Raw genomic sequence first — 17,392 nt, 5'->3', positions numbered from 1 at the left:
ATGAAAAGCACATATGGCTTATCATGCCATGACATGGTGGCTATGGTAAATGTCACGGGCACTATTACTATTAAATGTTTTTTAGTTGCATAAAACATGAGATTTTTGTTCTTATTAGTGGTCCTCTTTTTTGAAACAGCGTACTATCTACTGATTGCTTTTGAAAACGTTTTGGTTCCCTACCTTATCGATGGCTGCACCGCTTGTTTGGCTAGGGCCTTTTTCTAATAACTGGTACAGACAGGTTGTTTTGATATACATACTAATCTATTTGTAGGCTGGCCGGCTAACAGGTGTTGCCTTGATTACATGGGCTGTTGTTTTTTTTGACTGGTTGAACCGTAGTTGGAGTTGGATGGTATAAAAAAAGGGGGTTTGGTATTCCACCCTCTGTACACAGATTGTGTGTTTTGCATTATGCCAGGCTGTACAATAAGGTTGTTTCTGAGAGAACCTTGCTATACGTTACGTTTTAGCTTGCCCACTAGTAGTTGGTGCTTTTTTTTGACATTATGGGTAATTGCTGTCGGCATTTTGAGACTGATTTTTTGGAACAAGAAAGGGGATATACTACTTTGACATCACTTTGGAAAGGAATGCTACCAGAAATGCATTCGGTTACGTCTTTTGTAAAGTTCCCTAAATTTTGGCCGATAAACTGTTTTGGTGCTTTAAACATGGTATATCTTTTGTTCATGGTTCGGAGTAAGGCCTGGTTTTTCTAGCAACACTTCTTGTTACTTGAAATGCTTAAGAGAAGTATATGGCAAATGATGTACAAGTTAAAGGATGATTTGAAGACCATTCACTATGATGAGTTTCTAACCTAAAAAAACTAGCTTGATATTTTATACGCAAATTGTAAATAAAACTTCTTTATAAACTACATTTGGTGGAGCTTTCATAAACTGATAAAACTGATGAAAATATATAGATAGGGGGATTCGGCCACTTGGATTAGAAGGGGTGATGGCCTTCTAATCAAAATGATACTCTTTGACTAAAAACTTTGGGATTCTTTTAGGAAATTAAAAAAAATATATATATATATATTTACTAACTTTGGACTTAGCTTGTAAAGTTTTTAAAAAAAGTTTGTAAGATGGACATGGATAACAATTGGTATAGTCCATTGATACCTGTAAAACACGTCCAAGGCTAACTGAATTGTGCTCTTGTTTGGATGGATGCATGTAAGGACTCTATCTTATCTTGGAAGGTTTTTCTGACTTTGGCAAGCTGTCCTACATTGGATGGAACACTCACTTATGATTTGGGAAGTTCTTTTACTATTTGCATACTAAAAGAGGATCTCTTTCCTACAAACATTGTACTTAATGATGATAATATTGAATTGTTTTTGTACTTATCTATTATTTGTTCCATTGCCAGCTGTCTTTTGAATGTAAAAGTTCAATTATGTCTTATTATCTAAGATTTATCAGCCAGACACACACACACACACACACACACGCACGCACACGTGCGCGCGCGCACACACACACACAGTAGTACTTAAAAAAAAAACTCCTAACTTATTTGTCACTCACCCCTTAAAAAAACTTCAGTTTGTTGAGTCTCCACTATGGGACTTGGCCCTTTGGAATTATTAAAGGCTTGATATGGTGGTGGTTTTTCTGCCTTGGTTAAAAGGCGCGCGCACACACACACACACACACACACACACACACACACACACACACACACACACACACACACACACACACTATACCACCTACCTTGTATATAATCCCGAGCTTACTTAGCTCCTGGGATTCTACTAAAACCCACCGCCTATGATCACTACCATGGGACGTAGCCCTTCTCATTACATGAGTGACTACATCGTGGTATTACCTTGGGTAAAACCCGCCGTGAAAGCACTTGGTTGCCTCTTCATTGAACCTTGCGCAGCCTCACCATCTCAGCTGGAGATCTCTCCGCTCATGGAAATCTGCGCGCTATGCAGTTATGGCGACCTCCCTCCTTCCTCTATATAAAAGGTGAGGGCTCATCTCTGCCCCTCACTTAGCTTTGGTTTTACTCTGTTTGTTTGCATAAAGAAAATGACCGCGTGTTTGTATCTCTACTGTATCGAAGCATGGAGCTCTCAACTCAAGTAACACAGGTCGGCAACTTTTATTTTATGGTTATTTTCACATGCTTAAGGGCGATATGTTTATACTGTGAAGGCATGTCACTTTGAGAGGATTTTTTACACAGTATAGTAGGAAACTATAGGTTGTGTTTTCCTGCAAGGATTTAATCCCAATATTGGGGTTCTCTGTGTCGCGTTATTTGTGATGGTTCGTTTTGATATAGCTTCTACCTACTGTCGCTGATTATACCCTGGTTTTTTTATCAAAATGAAAATCTACTGTTCGGTGGCTTGACCACTAGTTTGGTTATGGCTTTTTGCCCTGGTAACCATTACAAACATGCATTTTCTTCGTGCTTACTAATTCGGTTGTAGGTTGGCAGGCTATCTGGTGCCTTGTTGCATGATTATTGCTCCATGACTGGTTAAACCTTATGTTATCCTATTGATGGAGAGCTTGAAATAGGGAATGTTGTTCCACCCTTTGCACACCAGTAATGAATTTTTTTTGAGCCAGGTAGCACGCTATTATTGTTTCTGAACATGGCTTTAATAACTGGAAAAAAGGAAATACTTTACGTTTTTTCTGCTGACTCACTAGCGATTATTGTTCCCTTTTTTGGTACTTGGTTTTTCGACTGCTATTTAGGAAGGATTTTTTTGCACAAATGCTATTCACATCACTATGATATGGTGTGGGATGGGTGTCTAACCTCACTTCTATCTTATTATAGATTTAGCGAGAACCACGATTAAATTGTCAATCCATGGGACGAAGCTGACTCGACTAGTGCATAGAGGCTACAAGAGGTTGTCAATCTCTTGGAAACAACAAACAATTCGCATCTAACTCAAGCTACACTCAAGTGAATGAAATCACCAAAAGCCAATCGCTCATCGGCAAACAAATCACATCCGTTACAGCATCAAATGACATCCAATTGTAACGAAAATTTTAGGACAAGTTTATAAGACCTAAGCACACATGCTTATAGTCTCAAATCTCACTTTAGGTCAAGTGAAAAAATTGTGATTATTAACAGCAATGGATTTTTGACCTAGTCGTTTTCGACTCAGAATGCATCTAAATGCTTAGCAATGATGCCCCAATACCCCGCCTATACTTAATTTTTGATGTTGAAGTGTAAATTTCTACTTATGATGAAATTGGGCTGTGGATCGGCGACGCCAAAAGCTACAAAATACCGTGAAATGTTTACGTCAATACGTAGAGCTCTACTCCTGCGAGACTGCAATGCAACAGACGTGATTGCAATGTGACAACCGGAGAGGGAGTAGGAAGCATGAGAAGGAGAGAAGTGAGTGCCATTAGCTCACACTGTGTATTTCATTATCCAAAACTTGAAAATAACTTACAAAAATTGGCTTTAATACCTTAGCCAAGGTTTTTGATGGTCAAAACTAATAATATGGGAGCTCTAACTAAAGATGGATAATGACAGGTTGATGCAATCTCGAAGCTTGTAGCCCCGGCTCATCAATTACAAAGTTTATCCGAAAAATAAGAGTTACAATATTCCCAATTTATCAAAATACTAAGTTTTTTTACAATGAGAGCTCCAAAAAAAAGTATTCGAGTTAGCTTGTTGCTAACATATTCCCCCTCCTCGCCTGTGTCGTCCCTTGACACAGCTTTATGGGCTGAAATAGTCTTCGGGTTGACGGATGGCGAGACAATCTTTAAGTGCATGTAGAGCCTTTTCATATCTGATCTTTATCTCTTTATATGGCACCTGCAAAAACTGCATAGTGACTGTTTTTAAGCTCAATTGCGGAGTAGCCTACAAATTTTGAAGTCAGGTTGCTGATCATCGGCCCAAAAATCTTCGTTTGCCAAGTGAAGAACCATGTGTAGAACGCTTCCTCAAATGCCAATATATTATGAGAAGGTAAGAACATGCAGCAGGCGTAGAATCCATAAAGGACTTCTTCGAAAGGTTGGCCACTGAGATCGTAGCATAAACCCTTATTGCCCTCGAGGAAAGACATCCACGGGGCTCTTTCTTGCTCTGCCTCATGAAATACTTTAATGCAGGTGAGTAACATTCGGAAAATTTTATAAAGAATTGCACATGATAGATCAGGTAGACTTTTGAAGAATGACATGGTGCCCATTAGGGTTTTCACCATGTATTCTTCTGCCGGTGATCCCTTTTTTGGAGCTGGCAATCTTGGATAATTCAGCCATGTTGGCCGCTTTTTTGTTATTACCTCATGTGCTTGCCATGTCCTTACTCTTGGTACATGACAAAAAGTTGGATCCTGTTGAAGTGCCCCAGGTGCTCTTGTGAACAGAATGAGGTATCTTGGATTCTTGTTCAACCAGCTCTTCCTCCACTTAGGGTGGTCTTCATTTGCGCCTTCTACTTGCATGTCTTTATAAAGTCGTTCTTTGACGTGGAGCAAATTCACCTTTATTAAGAGATATGGTAGGGATTGTTGATGCCATTGTGCATTGATTTGATTGGGAGTGAGTTGAGTAACATTGACATAGAGAACTCTTAACTCCCAGTTTATCGCTGCTTTCCACTGCTTATCCGTCTCTTGTGTAACCTTTTCTTTGAGTGCATCTTTCTCAGCTTTTGACAGCTGGACCATTGGCACTTCATTTGCTTCTGTTAATGGTACTCGAAAATCTTCTTTGCCACCTAGCCCTTCTGCTGGCTATGTTTTCATCTTAGCAAAAGAGACTGAGGGAATATCAATATGTGGCTGCTCTAAAGTACCCGCTTCTTCCTGTGTCTCTTGCCGTTCATCTCTCAGTAGCTAGTTGACTCTCTTTAGCTCGACTATTTCTTTGAGCAGCTCTTCTTCTCATTGCACCCGCATTAATGCCAGGTCTCTGCATTGAGACTGCTCTAGATTTAGCTCTAGCTCGAGGTCTTTGTTCTTTTTTTGAGTGCTTTTTACACTTCGTCTGTTCCTTTGATCGAGGCAACTGTGGGATTTTCTCATATCTGTCGCAAAAAGGCTGCCTGATTTTTGATCCTCTACTCTGAATATTGCAATGAGACATTTGCTATATCTAGCTGCACTTGAATCTTCTAAAGTGACAGAGTTGTAGTTAGAAGTTTGTAACCTGTGTCAGCTGTTCATCTTTTCTTTTGCAAGCATCTGTCAACTTCATGAGAAGTTCACCTAACTCCTCCATTTCCTTTTGCTGTTTGTCCCTTGCTAGCTGGTGTTGTTTAGCTTCAGCTTTCAATTCTTGGACTTGTCCTTGTAGATCTGTGATGATATTTAGTCTGTCCTCTAACTCTCCTTGGAGAGCGTCAATCACCATCTCCAATTCTTTAGCCTTTGTGCTACAGCTAAGTGCTGCTGATCGGAGTTTTTTTGTCATATCCTGCATTTGCTTTGCATATTTAGTGACTTGCAGAATCACCTCATCCTTGGTCTGCCAGTCTTCTCTTCTTGATAGCTGTCTAGATGTTTTGGCAGTCTCTTATGACTCTCTCGGTGGGGTTGTGGCGGCGGCTGGTTGTTCTTGCCCTTGAGGCTGTGGTTGGCCCTCTTCTGCTTTGTCATTTTGAGGCTTCGTGGATGCCTCGACCGCTTCTTGCTGTGTAGAGGTGGAAGGGGTTTCCTCTTTTTCCTTTTCCCTTGTTTGCTCAAACCTTGCTGACTTCTCTTGTGCAGGACTTGCTTCCCTTTCCGGTTCTGGTTCTCTTGCTTTGTCTTGCTCCTGAGTAGTGGCTGCATGTTGTGCAGATTCTACTGCTTCTTTCTGTTCAGGATCTTTTTCCTTAGTGTGCTCAAGTTGTGTGATTCTATCTGTTGGTGATGGTGGAGGGCTTGGCATAGGATGGTCATGTTGTTCTGTAGCAGGTGAAGAAGGTTGGGAAGATATGTCACCTTGTTCATGCTGGGCTTCTCCTTGTGCGATTGCTTCTTCTGCTTTTTTTCTCATTCGGTCGCATTTTCTCTAGCTTTTTGTTCTGCTTCTTGAGCTTCTTTCAGCTTTATATCTCTTGCTCTCATCATCATCCCTTCTGTCGGCAGTTTGAGAGCTTCAACCAATATCTCTTTTGTAATGACCACTTCTATCTTGTTCCCTTGCTGGTCAGAGATCTGGGCTGTCCCATCTTCCTTGATTGTGGATAGGAGCTCATAATCTTTCTGAAAATCTACTCCACATGGCTCTTGCTCGTAGAACTCTCTGAGCCCAAGCCTTCTGCTAGTTTCTTTTGTCTCGGGCTTTGCTGCGACATCATAGACTTCTTTTGGTAGAAGTTGCAGTTCTACCTGATGTCCTTCTTCGCTTTTGAATCTACCTGTGAAAACAGTCGTGTTATTCTCCTCAAGCTATTCTTTCGACAGGTAGATAACTTTGGCCGTCTTTACTGAACTGGGTTCCAGTTGGTATGGTGGTAGCTCTTGTAGCTTCTCCTTTTGAGAAACCCTCTTCTTGGCCTTGTCTACAGCTTGCATGGCTCCTGTTAAAAGAATAGAGTGTCAAAGTTAGAAAGTTTGGCAGATTCTGCCCTGAAATATCCTTCAGTCTGAATTGCTGACAAATTGAGTCTAATTTGCTTCAAATCAATTTTCAAACATGCATAGATGCATAAAAACATGTAAGGGTCAAATTCTTGAAGTCAAAACAAAAAATTGCAACAAAAGTAAATAAGCGCGATTATTTACAATTGTGTAATTTTTGCAACTTTTTGCAAATTTGACATTATAGGCTTGAAGTATATACCAAATAGATACTCTGAGTGAAGTGTGGGCTCATTTGGATGGAACAGAATGAAAATGGTGTTAGATTTGGGCTTTAAGTCTTTGAAACAGTAGATGTAAAGGAATTTTGCGATTTTGAGCTCCAAATTTGTTCAAATTTGGTTAGTGGGCTTAGGAAATCATGTACTTTGGTCCTAAGATGGCAAAGTTGCAAAGTTCCCCCATCTTGGCCAAAAAGTAAATAAGCGCGATTATTAACTTTTTCATCAAAATGAACATGTTTTGGTGCAACTTGGTTCTAGGCATGGTGTAGACCCTGTGTATGTGATATGAGGTGATTTGGATCAAAAATGTGACTCATAACTCAGAATTTGGCTTGCAAGGACTTCTTTGCGTTTTTTTTGGCAAATTTCCAAGTTATAATTGATCATTTTGGCGCATACTTGAAATTTGGCATGTAATAGGTGTGTACAAGTGATAGGTGAGGTGATGCTATCATTTTCAAGCCAAAATATTACAAAAGTAAATAATCGCGATTATTTACGACAGTCAATATTTTCTTGCAAAACTTGAAAATTTTGACCTAAACACATTCTATACACCTAAAATAAGTCCTAAATTGAATTTGGTAAAATTTGGTATTGCCGGCATCACTTGGTGCTTTGTGGACTCTGAAACCACCGATTTTTGTGACTACATGGCCTGTGGAGTTGGTTAGTCACTTTTGAGGTTATGGACTTGTCCGCTACATAGTCCTGAAGTAGGTCATCCAAGTTTGGTCCATTTGGAGTCAGTTTGATCTCGTATGTCAAATTTGACGCTTTGTAGTCTTCGAGCCGTTTTTTGCTTTTTGAGGGCTTGGCTTGATTGATTTTATGAAACCATATACATTGTGTATAGACCTCGTATATAAGCTTTCTGCCGAATCAAAATCCAATTCTGGCATCTGCCAAAGACCTAGATTTTCTACTTGTGACCCCCTTGACCCTTGCTGAATGGTCAACTGTTGATATAGAAGTGTTCTATTATGTTGGGGCATGCTAAAGTTCAAGTCTCATCTGATTTGGTTAAGCTCACAGGCCGCTATGGTCGTAGGTCTTCGTGCACTGCTCGGATTCTAGGTTTTTTTCCAAGGGTTTAGACTATCTACCGGCCATAGAAAATGGATCATTGATAAGTATAGAACTTACCCCTCATGTTTCGTGTGAGACGGCACTGAAAACAGGCAACTGTGGACTCTAGAAAATGCGAGCGAAGAAGGCCGAAAAGCTCTCTCACCAAAGGCAACAAGTGGAAATGAGTTGATTATAGCCTACCTTGGGTATCTATACTCGGACTTCCCGAACCATTTTCCCCCAATTTCCTCTCTTAGTCCTACTAGGCCGTGAAATCTATGTTAGACTCATAAATTTCCCCAATCGGATTCCTGTAACTCATTCTGCAAGAATTCTGCAAAAGTAGGTATGACAGCCTAATTTAGGCTTCCCGCTTCCATTTGTCGATTTGATTAAATTTTTTTTTGCCTGTGTGTCTTGTCTTTCTGATCATTAATATATCTTCAATTTTTTCATCTGAGCTCATTTGCTATTCAGTATTAATTTTTGACCTGTTTATTGAAAAAATCAAAGAAAATAACAAAATGCGCTAAAAAAGCAAAGTGAAAATCCATTGAAAAACACAGCTTTATTATTTTTTGTTGGATTTCTCCATTTTTAAGTCTCAATATCAAGAAAAATGATGTAAAATAATAAAAAAGAACTATTTTTTGATGATTTTCTGATAGGACGTACACTTTTACACTGATCGGGGAGATATTATCAGTTAATTTTTCCTGTTGATGATTTATAAGGGCATTATTAGATAATTTTTCAAAAATCACACGTTAACATCAAACTTTTTCCTTCCTCTTCAACATTGCCCTTAATTACTTAGTGCTCTTCCACCCATCCTAGATGGCGTACTCCAGAACGAGTGTGTGCATGAGTTGAACAATCGTGTCTATGCATAGCTTTGGTTGCCTCTACCATGCCTTGAAGATTAATGCAGTCCAAACCATTATGCTGTGCAAGAGTTGGGTCGTGAGTAATTAACTCAAGGGTTTCTGATGTCAAGGCTTTCTAATGCTGTCTTCCAAAGAGCAAATCTTATAGCTTGTGTACTCTTTGCTTGATTGTACCATCAGGATGCTTTAGTACACTGATTACCTGAGCTGGTGGTATCACTTTTGATCAGAATGGTGTGGTTGAGTTTTGTGAGACTTAACTCTCCATTGCTTGATCGGTTTTCCAATTTGCGGAGAAGATAAGTGCTCCTTTCTCTTGCAAATCCATTTCGTGTTAGGTTCCTTGTTCCGAGGTGCTCCTCTTTGTGTTTTGATCTTTAGAATCGTCTTTGGTATTGTCGATGATGTTTTGGGCACCCAGATTTGAACCGGCTTATCCCTAAGCTATGCTTTTGATACCCAAAGCCTGACTCCTTGCATGCTACTTGTAGCATTTACTTGTCGATAGGATGGAGAATATTGATTGCTTCGTGGTTTTCTTTGCTGGTAACTTCCTTTCCATTCTTCCTTGCTTGGTGCAATTGGAACAATGAGTTGCCCGCCTTTAGGTGATAGCTTGAGCTGATTTGTATCTTAATCTGGTGCTACCTTGTATATCCGCATCCATGAGATTCCAAGAATCGTTGTCTCATTCATGTATTCATCTGGTAAGCATACAAATTGATGAGGACATGAACATCCATGTACTATCACATTTACTAGTTGACTACTCCCAATGTTGGTGTTGGGTTCTTGTTGCATCCTTTGATAGTCGCTATTCCTGCCGTCAATGACTGACTTGTTGCTTTCTTGTATGTGGAATAACTGACTGCATTTACTCGAGCTCCTGTATCGACCAATGCATTTGTGTTATGATTGTTGATCTATACTTTGATGCAAAGGTCCATTCCAACTAACCATTCATCATCTGTTGACACTGTATCTTTTGGCAATTCCCATTGTCGGTCATCTATTTCCAGGGTGTTGATGGGAATAGGTATTTGTTGATTCTTGAGAGAAATTTTTCTTTTGAGTACTCGAAGCCGAGCTTCTTCTTGGGCTTCATCGATAACCTGCTGTCGTTTTATCTTCCTTTGCTTAGCTGTATGCATCCTTTCTAGCAATTCATTGGTTAGTGAAAAATTGTACTTCTTTAAACGACATCCACTAATCCAATTAGCCATTGGTTCACCATCTAGGGTGGACAACTTAACTGCTCTACTTGGAGATACATCTTCAATGATAAACGGTCCGTTTCTCTTTCTTTTTAAAACTTGGGAATGTGTTGCTTAAGGGAATAGACTAAAACTAAGTCCCCTTTTTTGAAGATTTTTGTAATTAGATGGGAATTAAAAAACTGTTTTTGTTTTCGCTTTTGTGCATAGATGTGAGCTACAGTAGTTAGCCTTTGCTCATCTAGCTTCTCTAAATCTTCAAGTCTTTCTGACAATTCATGTCTAGTCCATTCAAGATTCTTAGCTATCCTCAATGTCGGCAATAGAAACAGTATTGGCAGTATGGTATCAAGACCATAAACAAGGTTAAAGGGTGTAGCATTTAAAGCTATTTTGAATGAAACTCGATAAGCCCATATAACTGCATGGAGATTCATTTCCCAGTCTGTCCTTCTTGAACTAACCATTTTAGTCAATATCGAGCTAAGAATTTTATTCGTATACTCAACTTATTCGTTTGCTTGTAGGTGATAGGGAGCTGATTTATTATGGATGACCATAAATTCATTAAGTAGGCCCAACAAAATCTATACCCCATTTTGCGAAAGCTCTAGCCCCCATCAATGGTCTTAAGGGCATGCTATATACATGTGTTGGCATTTTTGCTCGCTGACAAGCATCACATCTCCGAACATACTCTTTGGCATCTGTAAAAAGTGTTGGCCACCATATGCCTGCCATTAAGATTGCTCTTGTGGTGGTCTCACTAGAAAAGTGACCTCCAGCTAGTCTAGCATGTGCTTGTTCTACAATCGGAATATACTCGTCTTTATTTGCACAAAGATGAAGATGTTGGTCCTTAGCTCTCCGATATGCTTGGTTTCCTATAAGAGCATAATCTCTTGCTTTAGTCGCTCTTTGATGGCGTTTACTCATATCCTTAGGAAATGTTCAACTCGATAAGTAAGTGTCTAGATAGTTACTCCACTTAGGAACATGTGACATTTGGAACAATGTTACGTGAGGTTTGGGTGCTTGCTTTTGACATTGATGACAATTATTTACAAAAGAATGAACATCACTCCTCATAGTTGGCCAAAATACTCCAAGTCTCAAGATTCGTCGCATAGTTTGATCTTCCACAAAGTGAAGTCCTACAATGGTAATATGTGCTTGACTTAGGTGTTGGGTTTTCTCCTCAGGATTGATGCATAAGAGCAATATTCCATCTTGATTTCTTTTGTATAGCCTACCAGCTAGCAATTGATACATAGGCAATTGCTCAATTAATTTGATTGTAATAGGAAGTGGTATTTGCGAATCCACTTGAGCTATGGTCATCAATGATACCATATTTTTTGACCATCGAGGTATCATTTCCACGGAGAATAGATATGCATCTGGTAGATCATCGTCTACTTCTTTAGGTGGTTCCCCTGAAACAATCCTAGATAGATGGTCTTCTCTTTGATGTGTAGTTCCCTTTTTTACAACCACAGTGAAATCAAATTCCAGAAGAATGATGAACCATCTCACTATTCTTCCTGTGTTGCATGGCTTGTTGACCAAGTATAATAAGGCTTGGTGGTCCACAAAGAACACAAATTTGTTTGCTAATAGGTAATGTCTATACTTCTTTACATCATAGATCATTCCTAATCCTTCCCTTTCGGTGGTGATATAATTATTTTCTGCCATGTTCAACTGTCGGCTAGCATAAGAAATAGGAAAATCAATTTTTCCGTCTCCTGGTTGAGCTAGTATACACCCCATGGCAAAATTGGAAGCATCTACATGTATGTGGAACATCTTATTTCAATCTGGTGCTTTCAATATTGGAACTGAAGTGAGAGCTTGCTTAAGCTTCATGAAGGATTCTTCACATGTCTCAGTTCACTCAAAGTATGTAATCAAGCTATAACATGGGTTTTGCAATTATAGCGTACATATAAATGAACCGTCTGTAATATCCACAATGCCCCATGAAGGCTTGAACTCCCTTGACTGTTGTTGGTCTAGGAAAATCAACAATAACATGAATTTTATCCATATCAGTAGCTATGCCATTTTTAGACACTATAAGTCAAAGAATTTTTCCTTGTCTACCCATGAATGTGCACTTCTCAGGATTTAAGCAAATACTATAAAGTCTATATTTTTTGAATACATTTTTGAGGTGTTCAAAATGATAAGCTCGGATTGATGAATATACGCATAGACCATCCATAAATGCTTCCAGGAATTTCCTAAGATATTCCTTAAAAGCATGGCTCATCAATCTTTGAAAGGTGGCAGGAGCATTAGTTAACCCAAAAGGCATAACCCGATAGGCAAAAATATCCCATTCCGTTGCAAAAGCAGTTTTATGCTGATCTTTTGGGTCAACCAAGAGTTGACTGTATCCCGAAAAGTCATCTAAAAAGCTGTAAGCTTCTTTACGTGCAACTCGTTCTAAAACATGCTCAATGATTGGAAGAGGAAAGTTGTCTCTACTAGTAGCTGCATTCACTTTCTTGAGGTTTACACACACTCGTAATTTTCCATTTTTCTTGGGTACTACCACAATTGGAGACACCCAATATGTGTGCTCAATTTCATAAATGAATTCAGACTCCTTTAGGTTTTTGATATCTTCTTTGATTTTTCTGGAAAATGTCTCATTGTATGTGTATGGCCTTTGTCTACTTGGTTTTGCATCATCTCTCATGGGTATGATATGTTGACAGATTTCTGGATCAACACCCTTGAGATCCTTGTAAGACCAAGCAAAGATATCTCGGTATTCTTTTAGTAAGCTTAACAGATTCCCTTCTTCTTCAGTAAAGTCATTTGCAACGTAGGTTGGTCTAGGCTCTTCTCCTGGTTCAGCCAAATCTATCGTTTTTACGTTTTCAGGCCCTTCGTAGGACTCGCCCTATTTTCATAGTTCTCTAACAGGTTGTTCGATTATGATTTTTGATCTTGGAGAGTATATCTCTTGTAATGGGATGGAACACTCATTACATCCTTACCCTCGTCTTCAATGGTTTCCATTTTGGTCGTATATATCTCCTTTAGAGCTTTTTTCAACTCTTGATACTTCTTTTTCCGGTCAACTCGTGTCATGGTTGACTCCTTGTCCTATATTTTAGGGTTTGCTCGAGTTTTATTTCTCGTTTTTTTAAACGTTTTTGAGATTTTTGGATTTTCATTTGAAGGATATCTACCAATGATTTTGTCCTTGACACAATCGTGTGCATTTATTTGCATCAGGAACTGTGTTCTACTGGAGACTGATGGCATAAGTCTAGCTTTCAAATTTCTAGTGTCTCTTTTTTGTCTATACCATTTTTGTCTTCTCGATTTCTTGTTAGGAAATTCAAAAAACTTTTCCTCCCCTCCTTTCATGAGTAGCTTAGCTCTCACGTGTTCTTTTTCCAACCGCAAATCTTCTGAGGTAGTTGAGTGTTCTTCTAACTCATCTGTTGCATCATAATAGAGGTCTAAAAAGACTTGTTGAGCTTTCATCAAGTCCTTGGGTTCTTGAATTTCGTCTTCAATGTGGCCGGTTGAGATCATTTGTATGGAAATTATCTTATAGCCTCCTCATTGCAAAATTGAGTAGGCATAGACGTATTTGCAATTTCAGTCCACTCAAATGGCTCAAACAAATGCTCTGGAAAGGGTTCAGGTACATAGGCTTCATCCATGCAATCCCTTTCTAAGATACATTCTTCTTGTTTTAAGCTCCCGTTTTTTGAAGCTCCGCACATCCAAATAGGAGTGTCTTTGTTCAACCAAGATGTAAGCTTAGTTTCAGCCGAAGAGACTGAATTGAACTCTTGTATGGGCGTTTTCATGACATCTCCATAAGTGTGATCTTTTAGATTAACCAGTGTTATTGATCCCACTTGCTTCAAGTACAGATAATTGTTTCCCCAATCTTGGATGAGTTGTACTAGTCATATGAAAGGTCTTTCCAATATGATTTCGTAATTGAGTTTCTTCTCAAAGTCTACCATGGCAAAAGTGTGTTGATATTCAATCCCACAGGAAGTAACTATCACTTTTTACGTAGTCTTAATGGTCTTTCAATGTGTCTATCAACCAATTGCAATTTCATTCGAGTTTGTCTAATGGATGGTTATCCCCAGGATTTCCATACTGCTTTTGTGGCTATGGCTATGCCTGTCCCACTATCCAGTATTGCCATGGTTTCTACGTCATTATATTTCACTGGAAGGGATGTGTTTCCTTCTTTCCCTTCGTAGTATTCTCCAACTTTGTTCATTGGAACAAATCGAACCTCTTTGTTGTCCATTTCGTGTTTCAATTTTCCCAATTTTTTTGCGATTAGTCCCGTTATTTCCACCTTCTTTAGGGTTTTTTTGGAGATCATTCCATAGATATGGCTTGATTTTCAATAGTTCTTCCAAAGTAAGAGTGCATTGGATGGCTGTAGACATGATTGAATGAATGCTGTCTACTTCTAGGGTTTGTTCCGCTCTTTTTACCTGAGTGGTCTTACACACTATGGATTCATCCTCGTTATCTCCCAAGTAAGAGGGTATTGTTTTCAAGGTCAATGGTTTAGACATTCCCGAAGCTTCAAACATGCAATCCCCATACAAGGATTGTACATCCATGTCCATATCAGGAGGTAGATTGTCTAATCATACTTCCTCTATAGGATCTGACTTTAGAGTTAGGCTCCCATCATTGATCTCTTTAACTTTTTTCCATAAGTGTCCTGGCTAGTCTTCTTCTACGAATGGAATTCCGTCTAAGGCATCTTCGCTGTCCGGCACTATAAGTTCTGGCTCTTTCGTTTCAAGGTGGGGTTCTACCACCACTTCAAATTTTTCTTTATTGTTTTCTTCCGCAAGCTCCTCAGGTTTTGTCATACTTTCGAGCTTGGGTTTTTGTTTTTCCAGAAACTCTTGCGTGATTCTTGCTAATTTTTGATAAGCTTCAAGCTTAGCTGCTTCCATGTCTGGAGAAGGATAGTTCTTTCATTTGTTTTCCATGTTTTCTCATGCTTTAAGTCTCGCTTGGTAGGCTTCCAAGGCTGCATTAATAGGCTCAAAATGTTTTCTTGATTTTGCTTTTAGTTTCTTTCACCTTTTCCTGGAATAGATTTTTTGCTCGTTGTTTCTGTTTTCTCATCTCATACCTTTTGATTCTGCTTTATTTGGTCTTTTGAGAGGCAATTTTTGTATCTTTGAATCATCAGAGGAGTTATGTTTCTTTTTCTTAGCTTGGGCTCTAGTGATTACCTTGATTGGAACAATCGGTTCACTCTCGAATGAGCTACTAGGTATCACTTGGACTACGTTCACTACTGTTTTACCCTTGTTTAAATGATTTTTTGGACAATCTCCGGAAAATGTCCTCCCTTTTTGCAACATTGTATGCAATAAGATTCAACTGGCTTGAGGTTCTTGTCAGGCTCTGAGCATTCATCTTTCTAATGATCATTTGCACCACAATTATGACAATTTCCCGTTCTTGGCTTAATCATGGGTCTTAACATAGGAGGTCTGACACCTTGATTAGCCATATAATACATTGGTGCAAGCTTTGGTGGAGTATCACAGGTTCTTCCATTGGTGGTGGATGTGAATTATACCAATCTCCTTCTACCATTACTGTAGATAGGGATCCCCAGATCCACTCTATTTTCTGACCCATTTCTGAAAATCAGCTGGTCTGACACGTCTATTTGGTTCAACTCCCGGTCTCTTGGCAGTTGGTCTCGTTCCGAGTCCTTCAAACCAGTCTGTTGGAAATAGTGACTCATGTAGCCTTGCACTGGCTTTAGTGTCACCTGGTTTTCTTCATGATGAGGTGGTTTCTGGTTTCTTAACATTACTCTCAAAAGATCTCTCACGGTGTTCTTCTCTTGGAATAGTTTCTAGTCCTTGGCCCAATATCCAATCTCTTATGGAGTACCCTTGGTATTTGGTTTGTTCCACCTCCTCAAGAATCATCATAACAAAGTTGTTGTTATAACAATCCCTAAACAGGTAGGTTGGGAGATCTAATGAACCCTTATCTTTAATCTTGAAGATATAGATGATCTTGATGGGTGTTAGTTGTCTCAATTTGGCATGCGAAGTCCATAGAAGATCTTTTACATTTCTAACCTCCCAACAATAGACTCCGATTCTAGAGTTATCCGTACTAAGCCGTTTCAAAGGCTTCAAATCAACTTGATCGTATCCCTCAAATTCTAAAGTTGGTGGCCCTTCTTTAGCTGCCATATCTGGAATTATGGTGTTTACTTCTAATCCCCATTTGTCTATCATGCCAGGGTTTTTGACTTGTAAATGCTGAGTTTCGTTTCTATCCATGTATATTTTTCCTTGTTTGTTTGCCCTGATCTCCTCTTTGAATTCAATACCATGGTCATCAATGCGAATAGCATACTCTTCGTTAGGATCCAGGTAAACCTGAGCTCCATGGTGATTAGTCTTATAAAATGAGACTATATGCTTGAAGCACACTGTCGTTCCGGTTTCTGAATGAGTCGAATAGGAAGACATTTTAGATGATGAATCTGAAAAAGTGTCTGAGACTTCTTTAAGGATAGTGTGCAAGGGATTTCCTTGATTCACACTCTCTTCAGTGGATACTCTACTGGAGGTTTCTCCAAATATGCCTTGATTTCCTAGTACACGACCAGATCTAAGGTTCATAAAGACTCGTGAAGCCCTGGATAGAGTACTTACCTTTGGATTGACTTCTTGCCAATTTCTTCCACTTGACTTGATTGCAACTTTTGTCAAGTTGCCGATTCCTTGTCTGCAACCTGATTCCTGTATCAATTTTGATCAAGTTAGCTATTCTTTCATAAGGACTGTGTAGTTTTTGCTAGCTATTGTGATTGGTCTATGTGTATCACTTCAAATCGAGCTATGGGAGTCAGAAATTGAGTCTAACACTGTACAAGTTCAAAAGTCCAAATTGGTCTAACACTATACAAGTTCAAAAGTCAAAATTGGTGTCTGTGTGTAGCAATAGTAAATAATCGTGATTATTTACTTTTCTCAGTTTTTTATACTTTTTGGCTCGATTTGCCAAGTGTACAACGTTTTAAGGTCCCTGGATAAGTTTCACAAAGTTTGGAAAAAATCTGTTCAAGTCTAGCAATTGTTTCGTGTCCGAAGATTTTGATTTTCATGAATCTAGGTTAAGTCTCACTTTTGTGATCCAAATTTCACCAAAATTGCTTTGTGTGGTCTACTTGATATGCTTGACCTTGTGGTATAGTCAAATGTGCAAGATTATCAAATTTTGTAGTAGATGTAAATAACCGCGATTATTTACTCTAGCTAATTTTTTGCAAGTTTTTTGTCCCAATCTTGACATAGATCTGTTAATCACTTCAACTTAAGGTCT

The sequence above is a fragment of the Adiantum capillus-veneris genome, chromosome 29 (assembly GCF_014529385.1).
Source record: "Adiantum capillus-veneris isolate H3 chromosome 29, ASM1452938v2, whole genome shotgun sequence".
Taxonomy (NCBI): domain Eukaryota; kingdom Viridiplantae; phylum Streptophyta; class Polypodiopsida; order Polypodiales; family Pteridaceae; genus Adiantum; species Adiantum capillus-veneris.
The sequence above is the reverse complement of the archived record's forward strand: the minus strand, read 5'-3'. Positions refer to the sequence as shown.